This window comes from Gopherus flavomarginatus, chromosome 1, assembly GCF_025201925.1.
Source record: "Gopherus flavomarginatus isolate rGopFla2 chromosome 1, rGopFla2.mat.asm, whole genome shotgun sequence".
NCBI lineage: Eukaryota > Metazoa > Chordata > Testudines > Testudinidae > Gopherus > Gopherus flavomarginatus.
In genome coordinates this window covers 27,511,839-27,528,398 of record NC_066617.1, presented here as the reverse complement: position 1 = coordinate 27,528,398, position 16,560 = coordinate 27,511,839, and the positions used below count along the sequence as shown (strand labels likewise).

The 16,560-nt window shown below is 44.0% G+C and overlaps 1 protein-coding gene across 4 annotated transcripts in view; it reads left to right on the top strand.

The window, feature by feature from the left end:
• Positions 1 to 16,560, top strand: part of RELN (reelin) — a 480,031-nt gene that overhangs the window by 100,370 nt on the left and 363,101 nt on the right. The window lies entirely within an intron of this gene.

The following is a 16,560-nucleotide window of genomic DNA, read 5'->3' as shown; positions in this document are numbered from 1 at the left end:
TTGCAATTATATTTGCTTTCCCTCTGTCCCCCCCCCCATCAATTATATTCAGACTTAACAAGAAAATATACTTTCAGTTCTAAAATAGTTCTAATTTTTAGCTAGTGGTACTTTATATACATATATTAAACATGTGTTTTACAACTCATGTTAACTCTGACAATCTGTGCAGAATTTGAACTTTAAAAAAAAAAGTTTTAAGGTCTATGTGATCACAGTGAAAACCTTCTGAATATGAATGGATGGCATCTGGATCAACACAGTGCCTGAAATGATCACTCTGAGAGGTGTAAACTAATCCTATTCCTCCTAATGAGGTATTAATGCTGAATCCTGATCATCATTTAGCTAGCTGACTGCTGCTAATTTTAACAGCTATATCTAGCTAAAATGCTAGTTGGATATGATTAGTTATCATGGGCCCAACAGATCTACATTTCCTGGGTTAGTATTAGAAAAAGCTATACCCTTGTCACAGGGCTTAGCAATCTGCTGATATTACTGCTGTAGTGGCTACTTTGACATCCACTCTGGTGGGAGGCCCCTCTTCCCTGAGCCATGTGAGCTGGGAGAAGAAGAGTTTCAGAGATGAGCCAGGCCCTTGTGCCAAGGAAAGCAAAGTTGGCAGGAGAACACAGAAGTAGCATTTCTGCAGCAACCCCCTGCCCTAGCAATGATCCCTCTTCCACTCTCTGAACCCCTGCATCCCAGCCCAGAGCACCCTCTGTAGCAATGTAGCAACTCACTGGTGCGGCGCCTCCTGCTGCTTGTCTCAGGAATTAGCTCTCCAGCCTAAGGAGTGCCCTCTCCAGGTCAGTGTCCCACTTGCCACTGGCCCTGTGTCCCTCCCAGACTCCAGTGCCGCTTAACCTTGTGTGCTGCCTCACAGATTTGGGTCACCCCTCCCCAGGGAATCCCCAACAAGGGCCGTCCTTAGCCATAGGCAGAATAGGCAGCCGCCTAGGGCACCACTAGGTCTGGGGGCACCACTCTGTTGGGAGCCCGGACAGACAGGAAGCAGTGGACCATGTAAGGGCAGGGCTGCTGGGTCCTAGAAAGAGCCGAATACAGCACAGTCTGAGGGAGGGGATTGGCTGCTGGGGTCTCCCCCAGCGTGAGGTGAGGGAAGCTCGGCGGCTCTGGCAGTATCCTTTGTTGTCCCCCATAACATCCATTCTTTGCCCCCCTGCCTCATGAGCACCCCACCTTTCTCCCTCCTCCCACGGAGCACCCCGCCGTACCCCCTCCCCTTCCTGGCTGCCTGCTGAGGAATGAAAGTGAAAGTAATTCACTTCCTCTGCAGGCAGCCAGGATTGGAATGGTCACACAGGACTGCGCTGGTGATAGCCAGATAGCAGCATGTGCAAAAAATCAGGACAGGGAGTTGGGGTAGGGTGAGCATATGTCCTACTTTTATAGGGACAGTTCCAATTTTGGGGTCTTCTTCTTATATAGGCTCCTAGTGCCTATATAAGACAAAGCCCCGAATATCGGGACTGGGCCTATAAAATCAGGACATCTGGATCTGGTCACCCTAGTTGGGGAGCACGTCTCTCCCCCGGGGGGAGCTGCACAGGGCAGGATGAGCTGCTGTGGCTCCATGGGTGCCCTGTCCCTGAGATCAGATGCTGTGCTAACTTCACCATGGTCCATTGGGATGGCGGTGGTGTGCATTGGCATGTGATCGGACCTGAGGGTTTGCTGCTGTTGCCACTCTGCACCCCAAGAGGTGGATTTTGGGGTCCTGCAGTTTTCCACCTATCTCCTCCTCTACTGCAGCTGCTGGACCAGCAGGCTGGGGGGTGAGCCAAGCATGAAAGCAGTGCTGTGTTGCCATTTAGATTGTAATTTAACAAATTTGTTTGCCAGAAATGCTTGCTAACAATCCTGAATTCAATTTCAATTAAAAAAAAATCAATATCTTAGCCAAAAACAGAAAATTAAGTTGTTGACAATTATTTGTGACAAGTTTGGTATGAGGACGGTAGTGGGCCAGTTTTCATCAGAGAAACAAAAAATGTTGACTGACTTTCCTGTAGCCCTGTTACTGCTAAATAGAGCCCTCCAACAACTGTAATATGCTCATCTCCTTACTAGTGTATAGAGCACGGGTTCCCAAACTTTAACAGCTCGCGAACCCCTTTCACTAAATTGTGAAACGTCATGAACCCCCTCCTAAAAATGAATATTTTCAGGGATTTAAGTTTAAATTTCCTCAATGTGATGGATGCCCCAACTGCCTGCCCTGCTCTTCCTGGGGATCAGGCTGGGGTTCGGGCTGCCGGCTCCCCAGCTGACGGAGGCAGGGCTCAGGCTGCCAGCCCCAACTGCCCAGTCCCACTCTTCCTGTTACTCGGGCTGCCAGCCCCGCACAGAGCACTGGGGTTCAGGTTGCCGGCTCCCTTGCTGACCGCTGGGACTTGGGCTGCCAGCCCCAACTGCCTGGCCCCACTCTCCTTGGGGCTTGGGCTACCAGCCCCACGCGGAGCGCTGGGGTTTGTGCTGCTGGCCCCCGCTCTGACTGCCGGAACTCGGGCTGCCAGCCCAAGCTGCCTGGCCCCACTCTCCCTGGGGCTCGGGGTGTCTGCCCTGCAACCGGGTCCCACCTGCTGTCTCCAATGCCCGGGGTCCTCTGGCCGCCATTAGTGAAATTTTTCTGGCGAACACCCTGTAACATTCTGCGAACCCCCAAGGGTTTGCGAACCCCAGTTTGGGAACCACTGGTATAGAGCAGGAGTCAGGAACCTGCAGCACACGTGCCAAAGGTGGCGTGCCAAAGGTGGCATGCCAGCTGATTTTTGATGGCACACAGCTGCAGGCTGAGCAGCTCAGCTCGCCGCTGCTCTGGGGTTCCGGCTGCTGCCCCATTGCCAGCTGGGGTCCTGGCCGCCGGCCCCACTCAGCACCCGCTGCTGGCCTGGGGACCCCCAAGGAACCCCAGGCTGGCAGCGGGCTAAGCAGGCTAGTGGCTTAGACCCCGGCTGAGCCACTCAACCCACTGTCGGCCTGGGGTTCCATTCACTCAGCTCGTAGGTGGGCTGAGCGGGACTAAATTCAATGAAATAGGAAAACAAGAGGAACTAATGACAAAGTGCAAGAACCTAGAGAGCCTCCTGAAGCACGGTGATAGTTTTGATTTAAATGGACTTGAACTATACGAAGAATTGAGTACATTGTCATCAGTGTTGCCACATTCAAAATCAATGATGGGCATTGTACAGTTTATTCATACCAGCAAACTTTATATATATATATATATATATATATATATATATATAACCTAATGTGTACATTGCCACTCGTATTCTACTGACAATTCCTGTAACAGTAGCATCAGGAGAACGGAGTTTCTTAAAACTAAAGCTCATTAAAAACTATCTCCGCTCTTCAATGAGTCAGGAACGCTTGACTGGTCTTGCTAGCCTTGCAATCAAACAAGATATCACTTTGTCTTTGTCATACGATGACATTACTGCTTTTGCAGCCAAAAAACCCAGAAGGATTGCTTTTAATTAAAAAAAAATCCTTGTTTCAATACCTCTTCATATACATTTCCAATAAAATGTTGACAAATTAAAAAAATTATATGATTTCCATAATTCTGTCAAATCAGAATTTTTTCTATAGTGCTACTTCTTTAGTGCTAGTCCATCAGCATTACAGTGTGCTTAATTAAGTTAAACTGGTTTTAATAACATGCATGTGGCAAGTTTTCCAATACTGTAAGCTTATGTTTGTGTTGCTCAGAGCAAGTCAGGCACAGGGCACCAGTTTAATAATTCCGCCTAGGGCACCATAAATCCTAAGGACAGCCCTGTCCCCAACCCTCTATCCCCACCTCACCTCAGTCTAGGGCTACTGCCAGTCTCCATCTAGCCCCCGCTCACTGGGGCAGACTGCAGTGTATAAGCCATTTATCATTGGCAAAGGGGGTTTGGACCTGCTGCCTTTGCCTAACCCTGACTGCACCTCTGCAACCCCAGTACCCTTCCCGGCTTTCAGCAAGGCATGCAGCTTGGGGGGTTTTCAGACTGGAGCTTCCCAGCTCCTCTGGTCTTCCCACAGCCCTGCTCCACTCCAGGTACCCTTTTCTCCAGGCAGCCCCATCCTTCTCTCTCCAGCAAGAGAGAGACTTTGCCTGAGCTCCTGGCCCACAGCCTTTTATAAGGCCAGCTGGGGCCTGATTGGGGCATGGCACCAGCTGAGGCTGTTTCCCCAGTCAGCCCAGCCTTTGGCTCACAGCCCCAGCCCTCTCCCAGGGCCAGCTGTAACCCTTTCAGGCTCGGAGCAGGTGACCACCCCGCTACACCCTCCTAGACCCCAAACCCTTCATCCCTGGCCCAGAGCCTGCACTCACAACCCTCCGAGCCAGCCCAGTGAAAATGATTGAGTGAAGGAGGATGGGGAGTGCAAGTGACAAAGGGAGGTGGGGATGGAGTGAGCAGGGGGTGGGGCCGCCGAGAAGTGGCGGGGCCTCGTAGGAGTGATATGGCAGGGTGCGGGGCAAGGGTGTTCGGTTTTGTGCAAGTGGAAAATTGGCCACCCTATGGACAGCTTGTGTGGAATCAGGAGCGGTGTGAGGGTTTTTGGCGCCCTAGGCGCAGGGCCGGCTCGCTGGTTCCACGGCTCCAGTGGACCTGCTGCAGGCATTCCTGCGGGCGGTCCGCTGGTTCCGCAGCTCTGGTGGACCTGCTGCAGGCGTGCCTGCGGATGCTCCACCAGAGCCGCGGGACCAGCGAACCGTCCGCAGGCATGCCTGCGGCAGGTCCACCGGAGCAGTCTGCTGCCCTTCCAAATCCTGGTGCCCTAGGCGACCGCCTAGTTTGCCTAAATGGAAGCGCCGGCCCTGTGTGGAATGACATAGCCAGCTTTCTGATTTGCCAACAAATGGTGAAGAAATAGGAGCGTTAAAAGTTCATCAGTTAGACAAAGTTCAGGTTGTTTGCAGACCTGTTTTCAGCAAAACCCAAAGAAGCTGAGGCCAAAGTTCAGAGACAAGTTATTGACTGGGAATTTTCAGATCCACTTTTTTCCAAGTTTCATGTGGGGAACTTATCAAAATTGTTTGTTTTGATAGTTTTAAATCAGTTTTATTTGAATTCCCCATTGTTAAAAGTGAAGCTGGTAGTGACAGCTGAGAGAGCTGATAGATAAGTTTGCCAAACACTTTCTGTTACAAGACCTGTTTTCAGTTGCTTATAACATTACCTAACTTGAACTGTTCAAGCTGAAATTAATCCCTCCCCCACACCCAATCATCTGTTTGAAAAGCAGAGATTTAAAATTTGAGGGTTAGTTCTAGGGTTTGGGGGATGCCTTTTGCTGTCCTCATGAAAACCTGCCCAGATATGTCTGTTATAAGTCTCTGAAAATTGCCATTTACACATGTTCGTTTTAGGCTAGCTGCTAAATTCTCTGAGTATTACATCTGCAGTGAGGGTACTCCAGCCTCGTGGAGCTTTTACGTGCCAACTGCACAGAGCATGCTCCCATGGCCAAAAGTCCCCAAATTCCTGGGGCTCTTTAATTTATGGGAGAAGCCTAACTTTTAGATGCAGCTGTGGGGTGAGCTGCCATCTCATATGTACTGATCAGTAGTCACCTAGCTGTGCCTCGTCTTTAGAGGAGTATAGGTCAATGAGTTCTGATGGCCCACTGTTGCAAAGGTCTGTTCCCTCAGGCTTTATTCCTTCTTACAATAAGGATGAGGAAGAAAGATCCATCCTCTCAGTGATGGAACTGGATGTAATCTGCAATAATTTATGAATATTGTATATTGACCTTGCTAATGGGATGTTTACTGAGTGAATGTATTGATTTAGTTTAATAGCAGCTTTATGGAAAAATCAGGAAGGGAAAAGAACGGCTCGTGTTGAAGCCAGTTGAAGGTTAAGAGACAAGAAATTCCAGGCTTTTTGATCACTATATACACCACTGGTCAGACTCTTGAAGAGAAGAACGGCAAGTGTTGAACACAGTCAGACCTGCTGAGTAAGCATGGTTGATATACAAGGTACCTTAGCCCAGTGCCTGAGTTGGGTGGGAGAGCTGAAACATTCCACCCCAGAAAAGGTAAAGGCATGAGATCTGACACTTGTGGGGTTGCACTCAGAGAGACCAGCAAGAGGATGGATATGCAGCTAGCCTTGTTAAGTGTGACACTCTGATAACCAGGAAGTGGGATATGTTTGATATCCCATAGCTAGAAGAATTTAAAACTAGTTTGGATGAAACACTCAAAAATATTATGCCTAAAAATCCTAAACATGTTGGCCATGGAATGGACCTAGCCCACCAAGTCTAATTCTTCAGATTCAGTCATAAAGTGTGCTTTGGAGCACAAAGCTTTCCGTTAACAATGGACTTCTTTTTAAATCACTACCTATACTATATGATCATTTACAAAAGGATGTTTGATCCTGAGAGTTTTATTTTATTTTCCCTTCCCATATCTGATCTGGAATTGCTTTTGCATATTTGGGATTGCTGGTATTAAGTCTTAATATGTTTCTAGCAGAGGTATGAAGTGCAGCATAACTATTTTCTGCCCTCTTTTTTTCCTTAACCGATTGTGTGCTATGCTGGATGGAAATAACAGCGTAATGCTAGGGGTTTCTGTTTTTAGTAAATGTCCCTTAAAACAGATAATACAGCCAAAAGGACATTATAGCAGATATATATAGTATTCCTCACTAATGAGAACGTTAGCAGCAGTGCTGTGAAATGGTGAGGGTTTGATTGTTTTCCTGCTGGGTTTTGTTTGTTTTTGCTTCCTTTGGTGTGAAGATTTTTGTTATTACTTTCAAGTGAGAGGGTGGGAGGTGTCCTATTCTGTGAGTTTTCTCCTTAGTGTTTACTGTTCTATTTTCAGTGGTCTGAAAGCCAATCTGATAAGTACCTCAGTATGCATAACCAGTATTCAAACACTGTTTCCTCCAGTAAACTGCTAATTTAAATACTAACAAATACATGATTGATTAGTAAAAGTAATACAGTTCAAAGTTAATAAAAGTGTCAGCATTCCAGCTGTGGGTAACCAGAATGCACTGAACTCTGGCCACTCCTCCTTTGGCCCTCTCACATCTGCCCAGGTGTAGAAGTCAGAGAGGATAGGTCCACACTGCAATTAGACACACGCGGCTGGGTGTCCTAGAACCTGGGCTTCAGCTCAAGGCTGAACATCTATGTCACAATTCAACAGCCCCTTAGCCCGAGCCCGAGTCAGCTGGCACCAGCCACAGGTTTTTAATTGCAATGTAGACATACCCCTCCAGACTTCGGGGAGGTTTCTGCTCCCACTGTACTGCCTGAGCATTGGAAAATTTGTTGCTCAGAGCAGAAAATTACTACATAAACACTGTGAAATTTATAGGTTCTCAGTTACAGATGGGGGGGAAAACCCAACAATATATTTTAGGCTTATTAAGGCAGAGTAATTATGGCGCTTTCACACTGTGTTCTGATCAGTACTCACCTACAGAAGTTCATGTGAAGTGGGTAGTGAAATTGTTATCTCAGCCCATACTTTCAGGAAGAGAACTCCTGAAAATTGTCAGTTTCAATAGAAGTTGCTCCATTGAACCAACCAATACATATTTTTCACTACGCTTTTCCACCCCATCTTTTTTTCCCGCTTTGTCTTAAATACATGGGACCAGATTCACAGCTAGAGTAAAATAGCACAGCAATTTTCCCTCACTGAGAATCTGGCCTTTTGCTGCCAATAGTGGTGCTGATTCAACAGGCTTTCTTTTGGCTTTTAATTTCAATTTTGTAACTGTTTGGGAACTTTTAAATATTTTCCCTTTTCTCACAAGGGGAAAAATATCATACTCATTATTAAACTACACCAGTGTCCATCTTTCAACTGAATTGATGTGAACTACTGTGTAAACTCCTTCTTTTCAGTATGCTTTATGCTATATCATGTTAAATCCTTTGTCTTTGAGAATAATCTTCTAGAAGTGGTGAACTGTATTTGGGAACTGACCTCAATGTATCTGTAACGTATCTGAAGGTACAAAGGATAAGGTAGAAAAACCAGAAATCATTTACTGCTATTAGTAGACCTGATCCAGCAAGTACTTACATTTATAATAACAACTAGCTCTTATACAGCTTTTTTCACCTGTAGATCTCAAACATTTACTTATGTGAGTGGTACATTATCTTCAGTGGGGCTACTTCTGTGACTAAAGATTACTCACATAAATACGACTTGTCGGATCAGTCCCAAAATGAATGTTTTCAGCCATCAGCTCTGATTTAATTTAAAATTATCTTTCAATCACATATTTCAAGAGTAATTTAATTGGAAACAGCCAGTGTTGATTTAGGAGAGAGAAGTTTATCTTGGTAACTCTCTAAAGTTCTTTAAAGATATTATTGTGTTAGTTGGTGAGGGATCTGCTGTGGGTATTATATACAGTACATATTTTCAAGTTGACTTTTAGACAGGTTGTGATAAGGAATCATGGAATAAGGATAAAGTAACTTGTTGAACAGAAAACTAGCTGCGAAACAAGAAACAAGGAGTGGCTGTAAATGATAAATTCTCTAGTTGGAAAGAGGTTGCCAGAGGGGTACCTCAGGGATTGCTTTTAGGACCATTACAGTGTACATAATTCATTTGGATGAGAATATCAAAACATCAAAATTAGTGGATTTTATCAAATTTAGAGTTATAATAAGGAACAATGCAAGCTCATAAAAGAACCGAGTCCCCTCTTAGGTTGTTGAGCCAGTAATGGTAATGTTGGCAAATACATAATGTGTCTGTGGGCAAAAGACCAAAATAGAGATGTTACCAGGGGAAACTGCTGCCAGTAACTATTATATTTGTTTACAATAAATTAAAAAGAGACTTAGGGTTTTGTAGGTAAAACCTCAGAGCAATCATCCCAGCCAGTCAAACAAGGTTACATAAAGGGAAAACAGAATAATGGGCTATGTCAACAAACAAAATACAACCAAAGAAGTGATCGTTACTCACTATACAACACTAGGGCAGAGCACAACTAGAATACTGAGTTAAGTTGTGATCATCTTTTTGTAGGATATTATTGCTGTGGCACAAATCAGGATGATTGTAGGGTTCAAGAATACTTGCCATGTGAAAAGGTTAGTGACGTTTATCCTCATTGAGGAAAGAAGATTTCCAAGCAATTCTCTGCTTACAGGAAAGCAGAAGTTAATTTGGGGTTCCTTACTGTCAATGTACTGAAAGATTTGGTTAGATGGAGTCCCATGCTTAACTGGTGTGGGCCAGTATCATAATGATAGCCAAGACTATGATCCGGGGCCTAATCTCACTTTGATTAAGTCGGGAGACGGGAGAGATTCCAGAAGACTGGAAAAGGGCAAATATAGTGCCCATCTATAAAAAGGGAAATAAAAACAACCCTGGAAACTACAGACCAGTTAGTTTAACTTCTGTGCCAGGGAAGATAATGGAGCAAGTAATTAAAGAAATCATCTGCAAACACTTGGAAGGTGGTAAGGTGACAGGGAATAGCCAGCATGGATTTGTAAAGAACAAATCGTGTCAAACCAATCTGATAGCTTTCTTTGATAGGATAATGAGTTTTGTGGATTCAAGAGAAGCAGTGGATGTGGTATACCTAGACTTTAGTAAGGCATTTAATATGGTCTCGCATGATATCCTTATCGATAAACTAGGCAAATACAATTTAGATGGGGCTACTATACGGTGGGTGCATAACTGGCTGGATAACCGTACTCAGAGAGTAGTTATTAATGGCTCCCAATCCTGCTGGAAAGGTATAACAAGTGGGGTTCCGCAGGGGTCTGTTTTGGGACCGGCTCTGTTCAATATCTTCATCAACGATTTAGATGTTGGCATAGAAAGTACGCTTATTAAGTTTGCGGACGATACCAAACTGGGAAGGATTGCAACTGCTTTGGAGGACAGGGTCAAAATTCAAAATGATCTGGACAAATTGGAGAAATGGTCTGAGGTAAACCGGATGAAGTTCAATAAAGACAAATGCAAAGTGCTCCACTTAGGAAGGAACAATCAGTTTCACACATACAGAATGGGAAGAGACTGTCTAGGAATTAGTATGGCAGAAAGAGATCTAGGGGTCATAGTGGACCACAAGCTAAATATGAGTCAACAGTGTGATACTGTTGCAAAAAAAGCAAATATGATTCTAGGATGCATTAACAGGTGTGTTGTAAACAAGACACGAGAAGTCATTCTTCTGCTGTACTCTGCGCTGGTTAGGCCTCAACTGGAGTATTGTGTCCATTCTGGGCACTGCATTTCAAGAAAGATGTGGAGAAATTGGAGAGGGTCCAGAGAAGAGCAACAAGAATGATTAAAGGTCTTGAGAACATGACCTATGAAGGAAGGCTGAAAGAATTGGGTTTATTTAGTTTGGAAAAGAGAAGACTAAGAGGGGACATGATAGCAGTTTTTAGGTATCTAAAAGGGTGTCATCAGGAGGAGGGAGAAAACTTGTTCACCTTAGCCTCTAATGATAGAACAAGAAGCAATGGGCTTAAACTGCAGCAAGGGAGATTGAGGCTGGACATTAGGAAAAAGTTCCTAACTGTCAGGGTAGGTAAACACTGGAATAAATTGCCTAGGGAGGTTGTGGAATCTCCATCTCTGGAGATATTTAAGAGTAGGTTAGATAAATGTCTATCAGGGATGGTCTAGACAGTATTTGGTCCTGCCATGAGGGCAGGGGACTGGACTTGATGACCTCTCGAGGTCCCTTCCAGTCCTAGAGTCTATGAATCTATGAATCTATGAAATTCAGGGTAAATACACTGGTTTGAATTGAGTTACTTGGATTTACACTGAAGTAAGAAGCAGCAGAATCTGGCTATACTTGCTACTGACAATGAACCTGCTAGGGGTTTGGTGCCTCTGACGGCATAGAGGTTCTTTGTCAAACTTGTCACTGACACAATAACTACCAAACGGTATGTCTGATATTTGAGCTTCTAGGAGAAGCTGTAAAACTTACAAAATGAAAAGATTTAAGCTAATGCAAAGTTTTGAGAAAATTGCACAAAAGCTATTCACACTGATGAAGGGCTTAGGAGCCAGTTACCATAATTTATATAAATGGAGAAATTAATATAAACCAGAGATATAATATAAAACAGCCATTTTCCCAAAAGAGAATACTCCGCTAAGAAAGGTCTGTGAAACCAGCAGTGCAGAATGAAGGTGCCAGTCTAACAGATTTTTATAAAGCGAAAGGTATAGTGAAAGACAGCATTAGAAAGCTGGTAAGGATGCATTTAAAAATAGAAAGTGAGTGAAGTGCAGATATGCCAAACCCGCAAAAAAACCCACAGAAATTGGGCTTTTGGGGGGCTTAATTGGCTTGTGAGTTGCTTGTTGGCTAGTTTTTGGCTTGTAACTTGGGGCTTGTAGCTTATTGCTTCTTTTTTCTTTGATTAGCTCCCAGCAAGCAGGGGCAAGGTGGGGAGAGAGTTGGGGTGCACAGCGGACCCACCACAGTCCCAGACTGCACGTTGGAGGGACATAGTCACATAGAGTGTTCGGGTTCTTAGGGTTTGGCTTGTTTTGGCCTTGTTTTGAAATAGGATTAATTTGATATTTGGCTTATTGTGAAAGTCGGGGTGCTTATTTACCACCTGAAAGTTGGCAGCTGTGGTGAAGGGGCCTGGGGAAGTCTTAGAAAAGTGAATTTTCTCTTTTATGACTTCAGTGGTAAGGTAGCTTATTAACATTTTCTATTTATATTAACTCCTGGTGCCTGTTTATTGTTGTTAAATCCATTTGCCTTAGAGCATTGTATGTCATATTGTTCTCTAAGGAGCACTTACACATCAGCTGTAAATAATTCTCTTTACACAGTGACAGTGAACACCCTTAAACTGCCAATACATTATGTATCAGCATCCCCATAACTCCGTCCTTCAACTCACACAGGCATCACACATTACACAAGGGATCTCATTCAGTGTTTTGGGGAATTATGCAGATTAGAGGGTATATTCATCTCCCAGTGCGCTGGAATTTCTAAATGTGTGACTTCTATTAAGTTTATTGGGACTTCTATTCATAAATCTATGAAATGAAGATATACCACAAGCAGAGTCTAATAATAGGCCTCTGAGAAAGTTTTAAACAATCCTTTAAAAGTAGGACGTTAAAAAAAAAGAGATTAAGCAGAATTTTCAAGGTTTCAGAATAAATTTGTTAAATCTGTATATTATGGGCTCATTCTTGCAAACCCTTCCAAGCAAATTGCTTACTACTGTAGTCAGTGTGCTTGGTCATAAAACACTACATTTATAAGTGTATTCACAATCTGGCCCAGTCTAGTTCATGTCTGAATTCCAAATCATGTAATGGATCGGGAGTTGAACTTGTAATAAATTATTGTTTTTATATATAAAGATAATGTTTATAATTTTATATCCAGTAAAAGATTATAAAGTAGATATTAAAAGTCCTGCAACCTGATTCACACAGATGTAATGGTCCACCTACAGTGGATTCAGTTACTCTGTCTAGGCCCTGGTTTGTTTCTGAATACCAGAATAGTTAAATATTTTACTTACAGAGTCAATTAAACTGTTGTCTACTTATTCATCTCTTTCATAAAGTTCATGTTAGTTTATGGGCAATATTTTCCACATTACTACGTGCACTGAAAGGCTTTATTGTTTAATAATGGAGAAGTAATAATAACAGTAAAATAATCCCAGGGCTTCAATGTAAAGCTTGTATGTTGATAGGTAGAAGACTCCATCTGCCAGACTTGCTAGTCTGTTCTTTTTTCATAATATTTAATAATTTATCAAGTCATCCTGACCCTTAGCTGACTGCAAGAGCCAGGAAGTGTTTTAGAAGTCTGTTACATTCTATCAAACTAGATGTGTGTTTTTCCCATGAAGCAGCGTGTAACCGTCCAGAAAAAATCAATCAGCAGCAATGTATTTTAGTTATGAGGATGCAGTTCACTTAGAGCCATTCCTGTAACCCGTATTCACTCTTAGTAGTACTTAAGTGAGTAGTTCCATTGATTTTAATGAATGTACTCACCTGAGTAAGGATTGCAGAGGGAGGCCTTTACTGTACATTTGGATGTAGTTTTTAAAAAAAAAGTTTTAAATAGTTTTTATAGTTTAATAGTTCAGTTTTTTTAAAAAGGCAACTAAATGTTGATGTTTCCTTACACACATCAGTCCTTTTAGTGAGTATGTTATTAACATCGAATTCTTACATTCTTTTTTTAAATGCATATTTATGTAACAAAAAATTACTCAGGAAGGATTTTAATTTCCTTCCTACTGCTTTACAGAATTATAAAGCAAAGGTTTCTGAATCATGAAAAATGGTTGATAATGATCCAAGGTAATGGGCTGAAATAGTCTTCAGTTGCAGTAATAAACTGGAAATAAAACATTACTTCTTTCATCATAGATAAACAGAGATCATATTCAATGAAAGACATATTTTGCAATAAATACTATTTCTACGCACTTTCTGTGTACATTTAAATCTACAATGTCTGATTTTCAATAATAATTTTCAAAGGAGCTAGGAGAGATTTTGAAGAGCAAGACATGTACAGCATCATTTTTTGATATTTTGTAGAATTTTTCATTTTTGTGCCTTTGGCTGTCACTCCCAAATATGTAATTGAGACGGAGCACATATACCTGATGCCCAAGGTTCCTAGCTCAGAAGTAACAAGAACATTTGGAGTCTTTCATTTTACATTCTTATCTAATATTAACCTTTTTATTTCTTGTCATATTTGGTTTAAATAAAAGCCAAGTCCTAAGCTTTCTGCTATCTGGTGTAGCATATAGAATGCTATTACAATTTTGATGTATATCTTCAAAATGTTTGGGGAGTATGCCAGGAATCTAGGTGTGCAAAAGAAATTTTTTTTTAAATTTGCTTTTTAGAACTTCATTTCCAATTGATCACCATTACATAGTTGACACATATGACTCATGACTAATACAAAGACTTCCCTATGACTTTGTAAATTATGGCAGAAATGCATGTGTATCTCTGTGGGCTCATTAGTGCTCTTTAGGTACTCCCCAAACTCCTCAGGACACCAGGCTATATTCCTTTATACAGTGCAGCATCCTCCTCCATGGGGGCCACTTGCAGGATGGGGATCCATGCCCCCACTTCCTGCCTTCCCTTTCCTGTTCCTATTAGAATGCTACATGGAGCACATCGGAAATGTTCACCAAGCTATATCGGAAAATGGCAAATCACTGGAGCTATATCTTTTGGCAAAGTGCTCACTTCTAGGATCAGTAGGTCTGCATCCAAGAGCCTTGCAGCCCCTGGATCCGTGTCTAGAGCTGGGTTTCTGGGGGCTGCTAGACATGCAGCTTTGCAGCAGGGAACTTGCCAGCCCCCAGAGTCCTGGCTGGAGCTAGGTCATTGGGGATTGCTAGATTCCCAGCTTTGCTGCAGGGAGCCTGACAGTCCCTGGAGGGGAGAGGGATGGGGGAGGCTGTTAAGCTGTGGTGTTGCTACAAAGGTGGAAGTGGCGCAGTCACACCAGGACCAACGAGATCATGGGGGCCCAACCAGCAGAGGATGCTTTACCTGTAGGCAGACTAGCAGCCCCCAGCTAGACTGCCAGGGAAGTGTTCCCATCCCCTCCCCAGCCTCACCCTGGCCCCAGCATGGGTAAGATCATGGCTATGGCTCAGGCACTAAGAGGCTTGGGGCTGCTCCTGACCACTGCTGGTGCTTTGGGCCCTGTTGACCAGATAGCTGTTGTCCCCTGTCCTGGCCACCACCATGACCCTGGATTTGCCCTGTGGCCACGGCTTCAACAGTGAGGAGCTCATCCAGAAAGGTGTGGGAAGGAGGTGCACTAGGGTTTGTGATGGATGCTGGGGGCCAGGCAGTGGGGGCGGGGTGGAGGTAAAGAGTGCGGGAAGTCAGGCATGCAGGGGGTGTCTGGGTGCCACTGTGTTTGAGCTGAGTGGCTCCCAAGGAAGGTTGCCGGGGCAAATTGGGTGCAGGTCCCCAGCCCTAGGGGGTGGAGGATAGGGGGGCTGGAGAGGGAGGACCCCAACTTATTGTATGAGGGCCCTTTGGAGCCTTTTTATGCCACTGCAATAAGCTCCCAGTCCTATGGCACAGAGCCTGCCAGTCTGTGGAGCCCTGACTGAAGCCAGGGCTTTGTGGGCTGCTAGGCTACCCGCTCCATTGCAGGGACCAAGCCAGCTCCAGGACTCCCTGCTGGATTCATACTCTCCTTGTCATGATGCTGGAGCCCGGAAGTCCTGGGACTGGCTTACAAAGGTCTACTGTTCCAGGGCGTCCCCTTCAAACTGGCTGCCCTGGGACCAGGAACCTCACAGCTTCCAGACTCCCAAGTCGGCTAGCTCCTGGGCTTGCCTGCTCAGGGGAGAAGCTCAGGGAGCTAGCTGGTCCAGGAGTTTGGAAATCCTGGTGTTCCCAACCTTGGGACAGTCTGGATGGCAAGGCTGCCTTGGAACCACAGGCCCTGGGAGCCTTGGCAGCAGCTTGGTGAGACTGACTGGAATGTCATTTTCACATTTTGTTTCAGAAACAGTGTGTTTCAGCATTTTCAACACAAAATTTTGGATTCATTGAGAAATTTTGGCAAATTTGGTTTTGTTCCACTGTGGAACAAACCAAAATGTCAAAAAAGAACCCTGAAATTTCCTGCAGGCTGAAAAATGCACATTTTAGCCTGTTGTAATATTATATGCCCCTGGGGCACAGGGAGGAACTCAGGGACTGCAATTATGCTTGGCCCTTATGTGAACCATCTAAGTAGGGAAAAGAGTCTTTGCATCTTGCTCCTTCTTCCTCCTCTCCCTCCACACCTCCATGCCCATACGTAAAAGTCAGGCACAATATATCAGCTTCTTAAATCCTCATAAGGGTTTGGATTACAAAGAAGAGAAAATTCCTGACTTTTTAAAAAAGTCTTGTACCTGCTAAGTTATCTCCCCTCTGTATTCTTTACTGCATCTCTCTTCTATGTGTCTGCCTTTTAGGATACCAGCTCTTTTGTGCAGTGACTGTATTTTTGTGCATTATACAGGGCCAAGCATACCGTTGGCACAAAATATATAATTTTTAAAATGAGGGAAATTTATACAGGAAAAACAGCTGTTGGGGTTAGAGGGGTTTAGCACCTGCAGCTCCTACTGATGGCAATGGCAGTTGCAGGTGCTAAGCACTGCTGGGATTTGTCCTATTATATTTTGAAGACAAACATAACTCAGATAAATCTAGAGAGGGGACCTGGACTGTGGTAGTGTATGAAAATCCTCAACATAAATGAGCACACACTGTAACGCAGAAGAGAAAGGGAGTTCAGAGAGATGCTAATGACTTTCATGGAAGCAGTACATGTCTTAGAGCTGTGGATGCACAGCTGCCACAAAGCATTGAACATTCTTTGATAAACTAGATTCCCAAGGAAACACCTGGTTGTTTACAGTTCTGGCTGTACAGATTTATACAAGATAGGTGAGGTGACTCAAAGAAGAACTCTGTGAAGCTTGGAAGCTTGTCTCTTCCACCACCGG